A 19,397-nucleotide genomic window follows, 5' to 3' on the forward strand; every position below is an offset into this window, starting at 1 on the left:
CCCTTGGTCTTGCAAACTTTATATGTCCCAGTACAGGGGAACACCAGGGCCAAAAAGGGGGAGTGGGTGGGTAGGGGAGCAGGGGGGAGGGTATAGGGGACTTTAGGGATAGCATTTAAAATGTAAATAAAATAAATACCTAATAAAAATTGGGAAAAAAAGATTTATTTATTTATTATATGTAAGTACACTGTAGCTGTCTTCAGACACTCCTGAAAAGGGAGTCAGATCTTGTTAAGGATGGTTGTGAGCCACCATGTGGTTTCTGGGATTTGAACTCAGGACCTTCGGATGAACAGTCAGTGCTCTTAACTGCTGAGCCACCTCTCCTTGAGGACTATTTTTATTCATCATCTTACCCTAGTACTAAAGTATAAAGAATGTATTTTAAGATGGTTTTAGTTTATCTTTTGGCTTTGAGTTGTGTTCTAAATGCAAAGTTTGTCAGACACATAATGTTTTTTTTTGCAGAAATTTTATACATATTGGAGAATTTAGGGAAAATTTTTCATTTTGATATTTTATTTGAATAACCTCTTTTCTCTCCTTTATTTTGTCATACTCGGAAAGACTCTAATATAGTCCTCCCATTTTACTTCAAGTATATTGCATCTTGCTTTTGTTAATGGTTAGGAGATATATATATATATATATATATATATATATATATATATATATATTTCTAAATATACTCTATTAAGTCCACATAGTAATATTTGTACACGTGTTTTCAGATATGATGGAGGGCCATATCTCCTGATCCCACCTTTATTCACTTGTCTGTATTTCTTTATATAGACTTTCCACATTGTGAGCATTTCCCCTTATAGTCTGGCATATTTGTAAGGAGCAGAGGAACAGGGACTTTTCTGTGAGAAGGTATCTCTTTGGAATACCAAAAGATATTCTTTTCTTTTATGAAGGTATAATTCTAGAAAGCACAGGTTAGAATTGAAATATTTTTATTGACAAGGATGGCCATAAACATCAGCCTCCAGTGTATAGGAACTATATATATATATATATATATATATATATATATATATATATATATATACTAATTTGTCTGCTATTTTTAAAGTTTTAGGATTGCATATAGCTTTTTGAACTTAGTAAAGTTAGCTAGATATTGCACTTTTGGTATTTGTGAAAGAACCCAGTCTATCTGTATTGTAGTTGTATTTGTGAAGGTTTGAGAAGTTAAAACTTAATTGAAACATTGTCTCATACCATAATGCCACATTATGGACTTTCATTTTATGTAATTTTATTAATATTTTGAGTTTTTTATTTTTTGGTTTTTCTGAGACACGTTTTCTCTATATAGCCTTTCGCTGACCTGGAACTTACTCCCTAGACCAGGCTGGCCTTGAACTCAGAAATCCGCCTGCCTGTGACTCCCGAGTACTGGGATTAAAGTTGTGTACCACCATATTTTGATTATCTTCAATCATTCCCCAATTCATCTTAGATCTACCACTATATTACACACACATACATACATATACGCATACATACTTTCCTATACCCATTTATTTTTAATCTCATCAAACTCAGTAAGTGCTTGCTCTTGTTTGTGTGGATATATAGTTGAGAGACAACTACCAGAAACTGAGTTTTTGAAGAAAATTAATGCTCCTGGCAGGTATTAATTGTTAATAATACTGGTGCTATTCTGAGACCTTGCTGAAGTAAAGCATGATACGTGAAATGCTGCTTATTATCCAGATTTAAGGAATATATTCATAGTAGATTGCTTCACACATGGCCACTAAGTGGTTAAATATAAAGATATTTTTGGAATTCAAGTATATATTGAAGACTGAGATGTCCAGCCTCATGGACTGAACAATTACTAGATTCTTGAATATCACACACACGCACACACACACACACACACACACACACACACACACACACATGCACACATATACACACATAAATATGGATGTGGATATAGATATATATCCATAGATAGATAGATAGATAGATAGATAGATAGATAGATAGATAGATAGATAGATAGATAGATATTCTTCTTTGTTATTATAGATTTTCATACAAGAAGTGCTTCTAAAGCAATAGAAGTACAAGGATGATGCTTTTAAGTAAATGAAATATGTTTTATAGTATGCAAAATCCTATAGTTACTGAAGCCTCTATAGCAGTTAGTAGTCGTTTTTATAGTCAATAAAGCCTCTCATAGAAGCCAAGAGAATAATGAAAGGCCATGATATGAACTATTTTCCATCTATGTATAAAGTGACATAGAGAGAATCATTTTTGTTATATTCATCTTTGTGATGAATATAACCAATTCCTAGCATATCAGAATATGGTAAAGGACAAAAATGAACTCTGTGATAAAATTGACTAGCTTCAAATGTGTAGAAATATTCTAATGTGTGTTCTTTTTTGATTGGGTAACCTCACTCAGTATGATATCCTCCAGATGCATTCATTTGCCTAAGAATTTCATGAATTCATTGTTTTTACTTGCTGAGTAGTACTCTATTATGTAAATGTACCATATTTTCTGAATCCATTCCTCTGTTGAGGTACATCTGTGTTCCTTCCAGCTTCTGGCTATTATAAATAAGGCTGCTATGAACATAGTGGAGCATGTGTCCTTATTACAAGTTGGAACATCTTCTGGCTATATGCCCAGGAGAGGAATTGCTGGATCTTCCATTAGTACTATGTCCAATTTTCTGAGGAACCACCAGACTGATTTTCAGAGTAGTTGTACCAGATTGCAATCCCAGTAGCAATGGAGGAGTGTTCCTCTTTCTCCACATCCTTGCTAGCATCTGCTGTCCCCTGAATTTTAGATCTTAGCCATTGTGACTGGTATGAGGTGGAATCTCAGGGTCATTTTGATTTGCATATCCCGGATGATTAAGGATGTTGTACATTTTTTTCAGGTGATTCTCAGCCATTTGGTATTCCTCAGTTGAAAATTATTTGTTTAGCTCTATACCCCATTTTTTATAGGGTTTAGCACCTACTGATAAGTGGATATTAGCCCTGAAACTTAGAATATCAAAAATACAATTTGCGAAACACATGAAACTCAAGAAGATAGAAGACCAAAGTGTGGAAACATTGCTCCTTCTTAGAATTTGGAACAAAATACTCATGGAAGGAGTTACAGAAACAAAGTTCGGAGCTGAGATGGAAGGAATGAACATCCAGAGACTACCCTACCTGGGGATCCATTCCATATACAACCACCAATCCCAGACACTTTTGCAGATGCAGAAAGATTTTGCTGACAGGAGCCTGATATAGCTGTCTCCTGTGAGGCTATCCCAGTGCCTGGCAAATACAGAAGTGGATGCTCACAGTCATCTATTGGATGGAACACAGGTCCTCTAATGAAGGAGCTAGAGAAAGTACCCAAGGGTACTGCAACCCTATAGGTGGAACAACAATATGAACTAACCAGTACTGCCCCCACCCGCGAGCTGTGTCTCTAGTTGCATATGTAGCAGAGGATGGCCTAGTCAGCCATCAGTGGGAGGAGAGGCCTTTGGTCTTGCGAAGATCATATGCCCTAGTACAGGGAAATGTCAGGGCCAGGGAGCAGGAGTGGGTAGGTTGGGGAGCAGGTTGGGGGAGTGTATAAGGGACTTTTTGGATGGCATTTGATACGTAAATGAAGAAAATATCTGAGAAAAATTAAAAAATAAATTAAATAAATAAATAAATATTCTAATGGTTTCTAAGTGTACTTTGTAAGAGAATCTTTTTTCTCACAGTCACAAAGATCATGTGTAAAATTGAATTGAAGCCCTCATTATAAGGTTAACTGAATTACAGCTAAAATGCAAGTCTTATTCCCAGAAGATCTTTGCTGTTCAAGTAAGGATGTTGATTGGAAAAGAATTGAATCCTGTGACTTGAGGGAATGTGTAGGATGATCCAATTGAATCTGAGAACTGTAAGCATTTTCAAGGGTTTATATAACCTGAGGAGGCTGTCTCTCCACTCTCAGCAGACAATGTACTCACACCTCCACCCCCAGAAATATTGCCCTTTCTGCCTCAAAGTGAGGAAAATTTTCATTGTCTGCTAAATAAGCAGTGGATTTCTCTGAAGAAAGTACCAGGAGAAGAGGTACTCCTATCCCTAAGACCCCACCAACAGTTGCTTCTACACCCATAATTGTTCTTAAGGTAAACCAGGCTCCTAGAGGGAAGATGCACTACATTATTTAAACATCTAAATTAGCTTGTTAATTCAGTTAAGAAGAATTCTGGGGAATGTATATGAGGATAGATTTTAATCATGTACCATAAGGACTGAAGGACCATAAAATTGAATCAGGATGAGTTTAATGATATGGGCCCAGTATGTGGAGATTCTAGGTTAAACCATGTTAAATATCAAAATATCATATGATTTATGCCAGATCATAAATCAAAACAATATCAAAAAGGTTTTTGAGTGGTTTTTCTGAAGCATTTGTCAAAATATGGCCAGCCAAAAAAGGATTTAGAGATTCCTAATATCCCTTTTCTTAGTGTTGAAGAAGAGATTATATGGTTTAAGGAAATTACAGTACTAGAGTGGGTACTCAGTACAAAACAAATCCTATACAGTGGGAATTTCCATAGGGCACCTCCTTCACTAACCTTTTAAAAATTAAAAGGATGAGAGTAGCCTAAACATTAAAGAGCTTAGTTTTCTCCTTTATGCCAGATCTTAAAGTTGAAGCTACTGGTGCTTTGTTGGATGAATTAAATGTAGTAGATTTATCTGAGCCCTGACATATCATAACACAGGCAGCCCTGACTCACCAAACCTAATTATTAGAGTTGGATGCGTAGACAAGGAAACATCCATGTTGGCCTAACCCATAATGGGCGGCACAGGCAAATTGACATGTATAGTGGAATAAATCATATGGATATTTGGTATTGGCTAATTAGTCATAGTCTTTCAAGGCATCAAATATATCAGAAGCTTACTGCATGTCTGTTTCATCTGTATATGGAGAAAAAATGAAGGAAAAGCTACAGTGGATCATAGCAAAGGACAAACTCAGCCAGTGAAACAATTTCCAGACTTGAGATAATTTGCAGATCCAGAACTCCTTAAATACAGACAAATTCCCCTGATGAAGGACTTGATAAAATGCCTAAGAGTTTTACTGTTAAAGTTTCTCCAGTCTTTGACCAGAGAGAACTATGGCCTTTTGTAAGTGTAACTGCACTTGGGAAAGGAAACCATCAGACACTCTGGGTTCTAATGTATACTAGATCTGAATTGATGTTGATTCCAGGAGATCCTAAGAAATAATGTGACTCTTCATTTAAAATACAGGCTTATGTAATTCAAGTAATAATTTTTTTTGCTAATGTCTAACATACACAAGAGGTCCAGTGATTCCCTGAACTCATCTTGCGTTTATTTCCCTAGTACCAGCATATATATTTGTGGGACCATGAAAGGAAGCCTGCTTTGGTTGACTGAGTCTTGCTCCAGAGACCCAGTAGAAAATTCTACAAGAGACAGAACAGTGAACCACTTTCTCAGAGACAGGTGTCCAATACCACAGAGCCTCCAAATCTATAATTCTGTTACTGTCAGTCACATAGACAAAGCCCCAAGCTCCTGGCATTCTAGCTAGACTTCACCCTCACAGTTACCTGACAATAGCCAGGTATGCTCCTCCTCACAGCTACATAGCAAATGCAAGATAGCCCAGCCCACTATAAAAGGGGCTGCTTGGTCCCTCCTCTCTCTCTTAAGCTCTCACATTTCTTACTCTCTTCTGTAGCTTTCCCTTTTCCCCCTCTTCCCTCCTTCTCTCCAGTTGGCAATGGCTGGCCCCTTCTCTTTCTTTTACCTTCTTTCTCTCTGACTTTCTACAATAAAGCTCTAAAACCATAGTCTGTCTCTGCTCATCAAGGCCACTGTGCTTGAATGATGGAATAGGCTTTCCCTAAAGAGTCACATCTAACCTCCTGCCCAAAGGCCTTCCTGTGCTCCATCCATAGACTGGACCAAGGACTCTTGCCTGTGTGGGAATCACCCTCCACCTCCTCTCCCCCTACCTTCTCCTCTCTTTGGCCCCAGGGATGAATGAGCCACCACCCCATGGTCTCTACTTTTTTCTCAGCTCTTCCATGACATAGAGTAGTGGCTGGGATTTCAGAGACTGAGAACCTGTTATGTCTGGCTTCCATGAGGCCCAGAGACCTCAAATTACCCCCTGTCCACCCCTCCAGGACTGGGTTCTTAGTTTCACACAGCCAGACACCCACTGGGGCCACATGGGGAGCATGTGGTAGTCTTTCGCATCTGCCCGCCCTGAGCACTGGAACTCTGGCAGGACGTGGGTTCTTTCCTACACTCTTTATTCCCCCATGTCTCCTGCCCAACATATATTTAGGGTAGATATATTTGGAAAGTGGCAGAATATGCAAACTAATTAACTGACTTGTGAAACAGAGAACCTTATATTTTAAAAGGCTAAATGGAAAGCTCTAGATTTATCTACTCAAGGGGGAAAATTGATCAAAAAACAATATCAGAGAGATGTTCTGGGGGAATTTTTACAATTAGCACCACTATCAATACCTTGAAATATGCAGGGGTGGTAGTTCATAATATATTTTCCTTTAATTCTCTTATCTGGCCAGTGCAGAAGACAGATGGATCATGAAGAATAACTGTTGATTCTCAAAAACATAATCAAGTAATGTTTCTAACAGCAGCAGCTGTATGAAACTTAATATCCTTACTTGAACAGATTAATACATCTCTTGGTAAAAATAGTGCAGCTATTGATCTAGCAAATGTCTTTTTATCAGTAGCTGTTCATAAACACCACCAGAAGTGATTTACATTCAATGGAAAAGGCTACCAGTACCCCTTCACAGTTTTACCTCAATGATACATCAACTATCTAGCCTTGTGCCATAATATAGTTCAAAAGGATTTTAATCATATTATTTAACTTTATGACAATATTATAGTGATTGAACGAATTGAACAGGAGCTCCTAACCATTTTAGACTAATTGGTAATACATATGTCCATCAAAAGACTGGAAATAAATCTAACTAAAATTCAAAGTTTTTCTCCCTCAGCAAAATATTTAGAAGTCCAGTGGTATGAGCCACACAGGTAACTTTCTTCTAAAGTAAAAGATACATTATTGAATCTGGCTGCTCCTACCAGAAGGAAATAATTAGAACATTTTGTAGGACTATTTGGATTCTGGAGACAGCACATTCCTCACTTGGAATTATTATTCTAGCCCATATATAAAGTAACTCAGAAATCTATAGTTTTGAGTGGAATGTAGAAGTGAAGCCAACAGACCTGAAGTGGCTTGAAGTTGTACTGGAAGACAGAGATGATGTTTAAAGCCATCCACAGGGTCCAGTAGGTGAATCACTGCAGCAAACTTTGGGATTTTGGAGCAAAGCTCTACCATCATCTAAGAACAATCCTTACCCTTTGTAATACAGTTCTTGTCCAGTCCTATTGACCTACTATTAGGCCTTAGTGGATTCTGAGTGTTTGACAATGGACCACCAATGTACCATGTGATCTTAGCTTCCAATAATGAGCTTGTGTTCAATGGCATGCCAAATCCTAATGTAGGACATGAATAGAAACAATCCATTATCAAATGGGAGCGGTATATACACAAGCAGGCCCTAGAAGGTTACATGTAAGTTGTATGAAAAAGTTGCCCAAATTTCTATGTTCTCTTCTTCCATTACGATGACTTCTAGTGATGAGCACACACCTATTCCCTCATATAATGAGCTGTATCAACTTCAGAAGAGACTAGGCACTGATGTGCTGGTGGCCCTGAACATTGTATTGCATCACATAGAAGTTGATATTGTAACTTTACAACCACTTTCTGGAACAACTATGATACACACCAACAAAGAAAAATATTCAAAATAGGCATACCTTTTGTTAGTATACATGGTCACATATTTTGTTTGGCCAGATTTGTGACTGTTCACTGATACATGGGCTATAGCCAATGGTTTGTCTGGATGGTTATGGACTTGGGAAAAGCATGAATTTAAAATTGGTTAGAAAAATATCTGGGAATAAACATGAGGATATATCTCTACAAGTGGGGAAAGGATGTAAAGTTACTGCTGTGCCTTATGAATGTGCATCAAAAGGTGTCTTCAGCAAAAGAGGAGTCTAATAATTAGATAGGATGACCTGTTCTCAGAACAGTCAGCCTCTTTCCTTAGCCATGCCTGTCATCTCCATTTGGGCCGATGAAAGCAGTGAACATGATGACAGAGACAGAAAATTATGCATAGGCTAAACAACATGGACTTCCACTTGACAAAACTGACCTGAGTATAACTGCTGTTGATTGCTAAGAGCAGAGGCCAACACTACACCCCTGTTAGGGCACCTTTAGCTTGGGTGCTTAGACAGCAACCTAGTGGCAGATTTACTACATTGGATAACTTCCTTTGTGGAAAGGACAATATTTTCACCTTACTGATGTAAACACTTACTCTGGTTATAGATGTGCCTTTTGTGCACATAATGCTTCTACTGAAAGCACCACCTATGGAATTACAGAATGCCTTATCAACCAAGATGCTATTCCACACAGTACAGTTTCTGAAAAAGAAAAATCACTTCACAGCAAGAGAAGTGTGTCAATAGGCTCACAATAGTAGAATGTACTCATCTTAGTATGTTCCCATGATCCTGAAACAGGCAGTTTCAGGATGGTAGAGAGTGATGGAATGGCATTTTGAAGACATATTTACAACTAGGTATCAGGAGTCTAGAAGGCTGAGGAAGGGCTCTCCACAAAATTGTGTATGCTTTGAATCAGTGTTCTATGCATGGAACCTTTGTCCCATAGCCAGGATCAGAAAACATTGGGTAGAAAGGAGAATCATTCCACCTACTACTAGCCCCAATGGCCCACTAAGTAAATATATGTTTCCTGTTCTCATGATCTTAAGTTCCACTGGCCTAGAAGTTTGGGTTCTAGAGTGGGGAAGTTTCCTGCTAGGAGGCACAAAAAGCATTCCATTGAACTGGAAACACAGATTCCCTGAGACTGCTTTTGGTTTCTGATACCTTTAGGCCAACAGGATGAGAAAGGCTTAGCAGTATTAGGAAGGGATATTGATCCAGATCATCAAGAAGAAATTAGGCTGCTTCTGCACAGTGGAGGTAAGATTATATCTGAAGTGCAGGAGATTCTTTAGGGCACCTTGTTGCTACTATGTCCTGTAATTAAAGGTAAAGAGAAACTACACCTACCTAGTCCAGGCAGGTTGACAAAGGGCACAGACCAAACATTAATGTTGGTATGGGTCACTCCTCCAGAAAAAGAGCCATGACCTCCTGAGGTACTTGCTTAGAGTTGAAGAAATACAGGATGGGTAGTAGAGGAAGGTAGTATAAATATCAGCTAAAGGTACATGGATTGTTTCAGAGAATTATAACTGACATGGGTATTTTTGACATATTTTGTTAAAAACTGTTTATATGTATATTTGTGTTTTCTTGCCTCATTTTTTGTCATGTGATATAACCTGAAATAAAATAATATAAATGTCTGGCCAGGTAGGTCTTGGGACCTGCCTTGCTCTACTGTTACTTATAGTTTTACAGGTACTTACAGCACTGCCACTTTTGTTTTCCTAACAAGTTAATGCTGGTGATTCAAAATCAGTTCCTTCTGATTGTAGTAAACTGTTCCTAGTTAATGAGCCCTCCTTTTTAGTAACTATATCTGAACTTCTTGTATCCTTCTTGATAAGATTACTCCTTTCATCAATAACATTCTGAGTTTAAACTTGTTGGCTTATTTAGCAACAAAACGAAACCAAACCAAACCAAACATTACTTTCCTTGTTCTATTTATCAAAATCTCAAATACAGCCCACACTGTAATATAGACCCATTGCCTATTGAATGAGTCATTTAAAAATAACAATTTAAACTCTTTTGTTATGTGTTCCTTGTGAAGCTTCATGGTAATTTGAAAAATAGAATCAAAAATGTAAGTTGACTGAATTCTCTTTTCACATGTGTGTTAACTCTTATGTGTATGTTGAAAATTTGTTATTAAACTAGCTGGAAGGAGGAAACAGTTTGCAAAGCTTTCAATATTGGGTTTGCTTACACAGAGAAGAAAAGAGAAATATCAAATGGAAGGCAATACTGAGGAAAGATATCCTTTGTTATCCCATGGGAGACAAGTTAATAGGCAGCAAACATCTCGAAAGATTGTAATGGGAGATGATTCTGTGAAACTGATTAAGGTCAGAAGAAGGAAAGTTTTGAAAACCAGGTTAAGAATTCTCAACTAAATTTTGCAGGTGATCCAGGAGGATTGTTTTTTAATCAATGTGTAAAATGAAAAGGCTTCTAGGAGTCTGGAGGCACAGATATCTATTGAGAAGCTGTATTAACTTGTACTGAAGCATTAGGTAGCCATACATAGGTGCACACGGAGAAAACAGAAAAAAAAAAAAACAATAAATTCAAAAGGTACGAAAAAGAAAAACTGACAAGGCTCAGGTCTGTTTAGATTGTATGTAAAAGATATTAGATTTTAGGATTTTAAAGCTTTTTAAATGAATTCAAAGGAAAAAAATGTGAGTCTTGGTCTTATGTAAACATAGAATTGATAATCATTATACTACATAATTTTGAATGTATAATAAAATAGTTTTAAATTTATCACTGATGCTGGACAATGAACTAAAAACATGCTTATTAAGCATGTATTCTGCTACTCAAACACATGCTTTCTTCAGAAATAAGTGTCTCTGAATGCATGAGATAACAAATTTAAGAAAGCATCTACTAAGAGACATGCAAGACTAAGGAAAAATTAGAACCAGAAACATAAATATGAATTTACAATAACAAACTATAAGGTGGGATAATTGTTTTCATCTCTCCCTCAATGAAGTAGAACAAAATTAAGCTTTCTAGAATATTGTTTTTATGCTTTTCTATATTGCTGTACTATATTATACTGCTGCCCATTTCTTTATAATCATTTAGAAGTATTAGGATAGCTGGGCATGGTGGCACACGCCTTTAATCCCAGCACTTGGGAGGCAGAGGCAGGCGAATTTCTGAGTTCGAGGCCATCCTGGTATACAGAGTTAGTTCCAGGACAGCCAGGGCTACACAAAGAAATCATGTCTCAAAAAAAAAAATGGATGTTAGTAAAATTATTATTCCTTCCAAGACTATGTACATACGTTTTGAAAAAGCAGATGCTGCTAAATGTAACTGTACTTTGAGGTTTTTTTTTTAACACTGAACAGTTTAATGTTATCTAGACTAGCTTTTGAATTTTCAAAACATTAGAAGCTTAAACACTGACTTAAAAGAAAATCTTTCACCCTTTTCATTAAAGGTTACCATCATGACTGTCTATTATTAATTGTTAAGACAGATGTTTTAGGATGAAAAATTCACTGTTTTGATGTTAGGAGCAAGTTAAATTTCAAACTAATATGTGTTATGTGAGTCAGTCACGTCATTTGGTACATGTAGCACCACTAGTTCCACAGATGCAACACTGTTTTTATAATCCAAGCAAGCAAAAAGTGTGTGTGTTTGTGTGTGTGTGTGTGTGTGTGTTTATGTACTTGTGTGTATGAGAGAGATAGAATGGAGGGGATAAAACTGATACATGTGTGGTTGGTAGATTGAGCATGACCTAAATGCTCATATATTGGAAAACTAGGTCCCCAATAGGTGTTTATGCATAATCACAATATATAGTCTTGTTGAAGAAGGTATGTCACTGTGGGTGGGCTTTGAGGTTTCAAAATCCAACTGTCTACTCCAGTGCATTCTCTGCTACTTACTTGCCAATGGATCAAAAGATATGAGCTCTTGGATGCTGCTAGAATAACTGAGTTTGTGATTTTGTTACACCATCATAGAGTCTAATATTTTGAAACTTTAAGAAGAGTTAAACTCTGTCTTATACAACTTCCTCTGGTCATGATGTTTCATCATACCAATAGATATAAATAATACCTGGTACCATGGTTTTCTGAAATTTAATTGTTTGTAAAATTTCTACTTTACAAAGAAATAAATACAGAAACATATTTGCTGAAACTCAAACTGACAAAGAAAATGATAAGTATTAATACATAATGATAATTCTGACTTACCTGGAAGTATGGGTTACCAAGTATTCTTATAGCAAATATAGTAGGACTAAGTAAACTGAAAGACAGGTGGCAATATCATAATTTTAGATAGGTTTTTTTAAATTAAGAGGGATTAGGGTCAACAAAATCTGAGGATAAAACAGAAAATATTGGTCTCAAATAAAAGGGTATGTATTAACAGTGATTGTTTTTAATCTTTATTCTGTTGGGGAAAGCTAGTAAAAAATGAAAGGAGATTAAGCAGAAAAATCTAAGGTTTTAAGCAATATGTATAACTAATAGAACACTAGAAGCACATAACACTTGTAAAATAATACTACATCAACAAATACAGAGAAAAATAATTTTAAGATTCTCTACATAGAGACTGAATTAAAGGTATTTCAGAAATAAAGTATTATTAGAACTCAACAATCATGTAAATGAAATAATGGTTCCTTTTCCTCAGGAACAGGACATTTTACAATGTAAATATACTAGGTCAAACTCTATGAAAGTGTTTCTTGAACACTATCAGTGTTCTCGTTGTTATCTTGTTCCCTTGATGGTCTATATCTTTGCTTGCTATACTAGTCTTTACTATATAGCCTGTGGTTGTCTAAAATGTACAAACCCGCTGCTGCAACCTAGGAGGTACAGGGTTATATCTGTATACCTTGTTGTCTAACCCTAAACGTCTAACAATTATCCATAACTGTGTTAGACATTGAATTTTAAGAAGCTGTCAGATTCAATACATAACTTTATACTGTTTTATATCTTAATTCTACTAAGCATACAACAAAGGCAAAGATAAATATATTTTAATGTGTCCAAAGGAATATATGTTGCAATAAAAAAGATTAAGTTTTTTGAGAAATCCATATGACAAATATATTGAGAAAAATACTTTCAAGGTTTTTAATAAAACTATTGAATCTGATTCATGATGTGGTATTTTGGTTTATACTTTAAACACAGTTTTTCCTAAAATGTTAATTATGTATTTAAGGGAACACACATTATCTGTACAAATTATAACAGGAAAAGGTATCAATAATCTCCTGATTATTTTGTGTAAACTCTATGCAATTGGTATAATTTTCTCTGTTGTATAGAAATTTGTCACAGACTCAGCATAGTATAATCTTGTAAATTCATATATATATATATATATATATATATATATATATATATATATATATATATAATATTGTTAGTGATCTGAGGCCATTTAAAATACTCTTAGGGGTATAATTTACATTCGAATTATCTTCTAAAACTTTATACACAATTATCTAATTAGGGATAACATTTTATATGTCTATCATTAAGCTGAAGGTGGATATTTCAGCACAATTAAAATGGAGACATCAGAGAAAGTACTTTTTAAAAATAAAATCTATATTTTTATTATATAATTTCCCCATTTATTTGGATTTATTCTTTAGTTATTAGTTGATACATTAGATTAATTTACAGGAAAATAGTCACAATGGATAGATAAGAAAAATATTAGCCTCTTAACTCTAATTGAGTAGTAATTAAAATGGATTTCCACATGCAGTTGAAATAGTTATGTTGAGAGCTACTGTTTTATGTTTTATGGTTCTATGTCAGGTTACATAATACCTTTACACATGTAGTACTTTACTCATTGTTGTGAGAAAATACCTGGCAGTAGCAATGAAGGGCAAAAGGACTTATTCTGTTTCACAATTTAAGAACAAACACATTTTATTTTGTATTAACAGCATTGTGTAGCAGAAGCATGAGGGAGTTGGCATTCTCCTGCCTGAAGAGAAGAAGCAGAGAGATTGATGTTGATGCTTACATAATTTCCACATTTCTACCTTCTTATTCAGTTTGGACCTCAGATCATAGGTGGGAGCTGGCCACATTCAGCATGAGTCTACCTTTCTCAGTTAAACCTCTCTGAAAATGCTTCTGTGTTTTCTAAGTGACTCTAAGTCACTTAGGTTGGAAATAAGCAAGGATGATCTGAATGGGCATATTGAACTAAAAAAGGAAAAGCCCAAGAATCCTCGAAACTACATAAAGGCAACTGAATGAGGCTAGGAATGGGAGAGATGTCTTTTTATAAGGAAATGCATACCAATTATTTGCCCAGTGCCAAACGGTCAGTTCTTAATAAAACATTCAAGTGATATATGTATTCAAGAGGCTATAATCAAGAATACAAGAATATATATATATATATATTCAAAGATTTTGAAAGCAATCTGGGAGATGTATATAGGTAGGAAAGGAAAGGGAGAAATGTCATTATCAGAATGCAATCCCCAAATGCTAGTAAGAACAATGAAAATAAAGATTAAATAACACACTTTACATTTTGAGAGGTTTCCAATGTCAACATTTGCCCTCACTGCATTATATAGATATTCACAATTCAAAAGACTCAAGGAATTATTAACATTATTTCTAAATTTGGATTCTAGAATTACAAGACTTCATAATACCACAAAAAGCTAAAACATGTTTGTCCTTACTTTTACTTTGAATACAGTGTTACATTGGTATTAATTCTGATAATTGTGTTTAACTTTTCATTTATTTAAATATGTAATGTATATTGCAAAATAATATAATAAACTAGTATTTAAATCAAGCTAAAGATAAGAACTCATGGAATTTGTCTAGGCTGAGTCTCTAGGCTCAGTTCTTATTACCACAAAAATATTATTCATTTTATTATTTGAATATCTAAATTCTAAATCATAATCCAAAAGTATAATAGATAAACATAACAATATCTATTGTGGAACACAACAATAAAACAAGACCTAACATATGTTTTCCTTCAAAGAAAATAGTCTCAGAAATTTCTTTAAAGACACAATTTGTTCTTCCTTAAGATGCCTTAAATTTTTGCTAAATTCATGCATGCATCCAATGTATTTTTCTTGCGTATAAATTTTATAACAATAAAGTGCACTGAATTTTAAAATGGGCCAAATAAAGGAAAAGTCAGGTTAACATTTCAAAGGGGGTTTTGAAAATTAAATTCAAAATTTTAAATGTCATAAAGCAATAAAGAAATTTGAAGATTAGGATTGTCTTATTATTAGACTAGTTTCCTTCAATAAGGCATCACTAAATTAAAAATATTAAATGTATATGCAGATGGGTTGTGATGATGGAAAGAGGAAATGGAATGCTTTCTAATGATTTTAATGGATAATGAAGTGATCAATCTTTATTTAAGGGCGTCTATGTTTTCATGGATAATGAAGTGATCAATCTTTATTTAAGAGGGTCTATGTTTTTCAGACATTTTTTTCTGGGAAATTGTGTTGTATATGTCAGAAAACCCTTAGAGGAGATGATTAAACTGTGATGAAGCATAGTTGGCTGGAACTTTTGTGAAAAGTTACAGCCTATATTTTGCATTTATATTCAGACACGAATTTTCCTCACTGATTATCTTCTCTATCTCCATTCTAGGTAATTTCTTTTGTGTCCACCATCTTTTCATACTGATCATTTTCACATAACAAGCTGGCAAGCAACCCTTCTGACCCACATGATTATTTTGACTGTATTACCATTCTGTGAAGTTTATTATATAATTGGTTCAGCTGTGATTTGCAGAGCAGATTTTGAAGATGGAATTATTGACTCAGGCATGTCACAGTCTGCACATATGCAGACATAAGCCTATGAATAGTTCATCACACCCCACCCTCCCATGAATCCCACATTACTTATTTTCTCCTATTTATAGTGCTGAAAGGAGCAGGCAGATACCATCTGGCTTTACGGTCTAAAGATACAATGTTTTAAGATTAAAATGTCATTCAAAATGAATTTTATAAATAATAATGACAAAACTACATATTGTTTGTATTTTTATATTAATAAATTCTTAAAACAGTATAATTTATTCTAAGTTCATTTTTGATACACTAATATATATATATCAATCCCATTTTTTTTCATTTTTCATCAACACTATCATAATTTCCACTGTAAGATTTTCAAAGATAAATATAAACAGGGAGTATATAACTAGAATACTGGATATTATTCTCAAATTTTCATAATTAAAACCTTACTTCTCACATAGTCATTGTTTATGTTGTCACAATTTAATTCATTACCCTATATTTTCTGACTATGATATGAATTATTTTTTTTGTAAGGCTAGAAAGGTGGCTAAAGACTTAAGAGCATTGGATGGTCTTCCACAGGACCTGGGTTTGTTACCCAGCAGACACATGGTTACAAATAATTCTCTGTAACTCCAATCCCCAAAGATCAGATACTTTCTTATTGCCTATTTCAACTATAAGGCATACACAGTGCACACACATATACATGCAAACAAAGCACCACTACAACAAAAATAAAAATGATTTTTTAAACATTATCTTTTTAAAATTTAAGGAATGTTTTATCCCTTAGGCCAACTAAGTTTACAACTTTATATTTTAACATTTTTCAAGGAGATAGGAAGAAAAGACTATTATAACATTATATTCATATTTTATTAAATATCAAATTACCTAAAGGAAGAAGTTAACAATAAATGTTAATAAGAAAGTTTATTTCTTTGCCTTATTAACTTTTCCCCTTACTCAAACAAAGCTGTAGTGCTTATAATCAATGTGAAGATTGATGTGGCTTTAGATATAAACAAGGAGTTTTCCATTCACATGAGATTTCAAGCATCCTAATAGCTGTTGCTTTCTATGAGAACATATACTCTCTTCCTTCAAAGCTTAAATTTCTAATTGTAGAACATAATCTTCCAAACTATAGTCTTACAATTAACCTAAAATGTGTATGACTCTACAAAATGTTACTGAACTTATTTTGTTACTGAGGTTCACTAGTGCCAGGAATGTAATTGGGCCTGAGTCATAAGGGCATCACAAGAAAAATATAAATGACAGAATATTGTTTTATTTTTAATTTATCTGTATCTGTGAGTCTCTTGTTAACAAGGACATTTACTTTTTTGTTGGTTATATTTTTTCTTTACATTCCAAATATTGTCCCCTTCCCAGTTTTCCCTCTGCAACCCTTTGTCCCTTCTAGCCTTCCCCTTCCTCTATGAGAATGCTCCCCCACTTAACTACCCACCCACTCTCTCTTCAATATTTAAGTTTCACCATATGCTGGGGCATCGAGATTCCACAGGACCAAGGGGTCTCCTCCCATTGATGCCAGATAAGGCAATCCTCTGCTATGCATGCAGCTGGAACCAAGTGTCCCTCCACGTGAAAACTTTGGTTGGTGGTTTAGTCCCTGGGAGCTATGGGGGTTCCAGTTAGTTGATATTGTTGTTCTTCCTATGGTGTTGTAACCAATTTCAGCACTTTAGTAATTCTCCTAACTCTTCCATTGGGATGCCTGTGCTCAGCCCAATGGCTGGCTCTGTGCACCTGCATCTGTATTGGTCTGGTGCTGGCAGAGTCTCTCAGGAGACAGCTATACCAGGCTCCTGTCAGTGACTACTTCTTGGAATCAGCAATAGTGTCTGAGTTTGGTGTCTACAAATGGGATGGATCCCTTTGTAAGACAGTCTCTGGATAACCTTTCCTTCAGTCTCTGCTCTACACTTTGTCCCTGCAACTCCTTTAGAAAGGAACAATTCTGGATTATTTTAGATGGGTGGGTAGCCCAAACCCTCAACCAGGGGCAGTGCCTATCTACTGGACCTGGTCTCTACTGCTTCTATTTACACTTTGTTGGGTATTTATGCTAATATCATTTGTGTTGGTTTCCTTGAACATCTTGATTTCCTGGTATCTGGGATTTTCTAGTGGATACTCCCAGTTAACCATCCTCCCACCTCTAAGCTCCATTCAATTTCTTGACACTAGATACATCTCTCTCTGCTGTCCACATCTACCCCCACAACTGATCATGCCTCTACCTCTCCCATTCTCCTCTTTTTCCTCCCAGGTATCTCTATCCCTCTATCTCCTGTGATTATTTTGTTCCCATTTCTAAGTGCTACTGAGGCATCCACATTTGATTGTCTTTCTTCTTGTGCTGCATATGGTCTGTGCTTTGTATCTGGGATATTCCAATATTTTGGCCCAATATCAACTTATCAGTAAGTACATACCATGTGTGTTCTCTTGTGACTGGTTTACCTCACTCAGGTTGATATTTTCTAGTTCCATATGCTTGCCTAAGAATTTCATTGCTTTTAATAGCTGAGAAGTACTCCACTGTGTAAATGTATCACATTTTTCTCTAGTCATTCTTCTGGTGAGGGGCATCTGTGTTCTTTCCAACTTCTAGATGTTATTAACATAGTGGATCATATGACATAGATAAATGTTGGAGAATGTTTTGGGTATGCCCGATATTGATATATCTGGGATTTCAGGTAAATTAATTCTATTTTTTGTGGAAGCACCAGACTGATTGCCAGAGTTACTGTAATAGTTTTCAATTCGACCCCATAATTCACAAGACTTCCTCTTCTCCACATCCTCACCAGCATCTGGTCTCACCTGCATTTTGTTTTTGTTTTTTTTTTTATTAGATATTTTCTTTATTTACATTTCAAATGCTATCCCTAAAGTTCCCTATATCCTCCCCCAACCCTGTTCCCCTACCTACCCACTCCTACCTCTTGGCCCTGGCATTCCCCTGTGCTGAGTTATATAAGGTTTGCAAGACCAAGGGGCCTTTCTTCCCAATGATTGTCGATTAGGTCATTTTCTGCTACATATGCAGCTAGAGACATAAGCTCAGGGGGTACTGGTTAGTCCATATTGTTGTTCCACCTACAGGGTTGCAGCCCACTTCAGCTCCTTGGGTACTTTCTCTTGCTCCTCTATTGGGGACTCTGTGTTCCATCCAATTGGTGACTGTGAGCATCCACTTCTGTGTTTGCCAGGCATTGGCATAGCCTCACAAGAGGCCGCTATATCAGGGTCCCTTCAGCAGAACCTTGCTGGCATGTGCAATACTATCTGGATTTGGTGGCTGATGATGGGATGGATCCACTGATGGGGAAGTCTCTGGATAGTCCATCCTTTCATCTTAGCTCTAAATTTTGTCTCTGTACCTATATCCTTTCATGGGTATAATTTTCCTTATTCTGAGGAAGAATGAAGTATCCACATGATGGGCTTCATTCTTGGTTTTCTTGTGTTTTGCAAAATGTATCTTGGGTATTCTAAGTTTCTGGGCTAATATCAACTTATGAGTGAGTGCATATCTAGTGACTTCTTTTGTGATTGGGTTACCTCACTAAGG

This window comes from Mus pahari, chromosome X (assembly GCF_900095145.1).
Source record: "Mus pahari chromosome X, PAHARI_EIJ_v1.1, whole genome shotgun sequence".
NCBI lineage: Eukaryota > Metazoa > Chordata > Mammalia > Rodentia > Muridae > Mus > Mus pahari.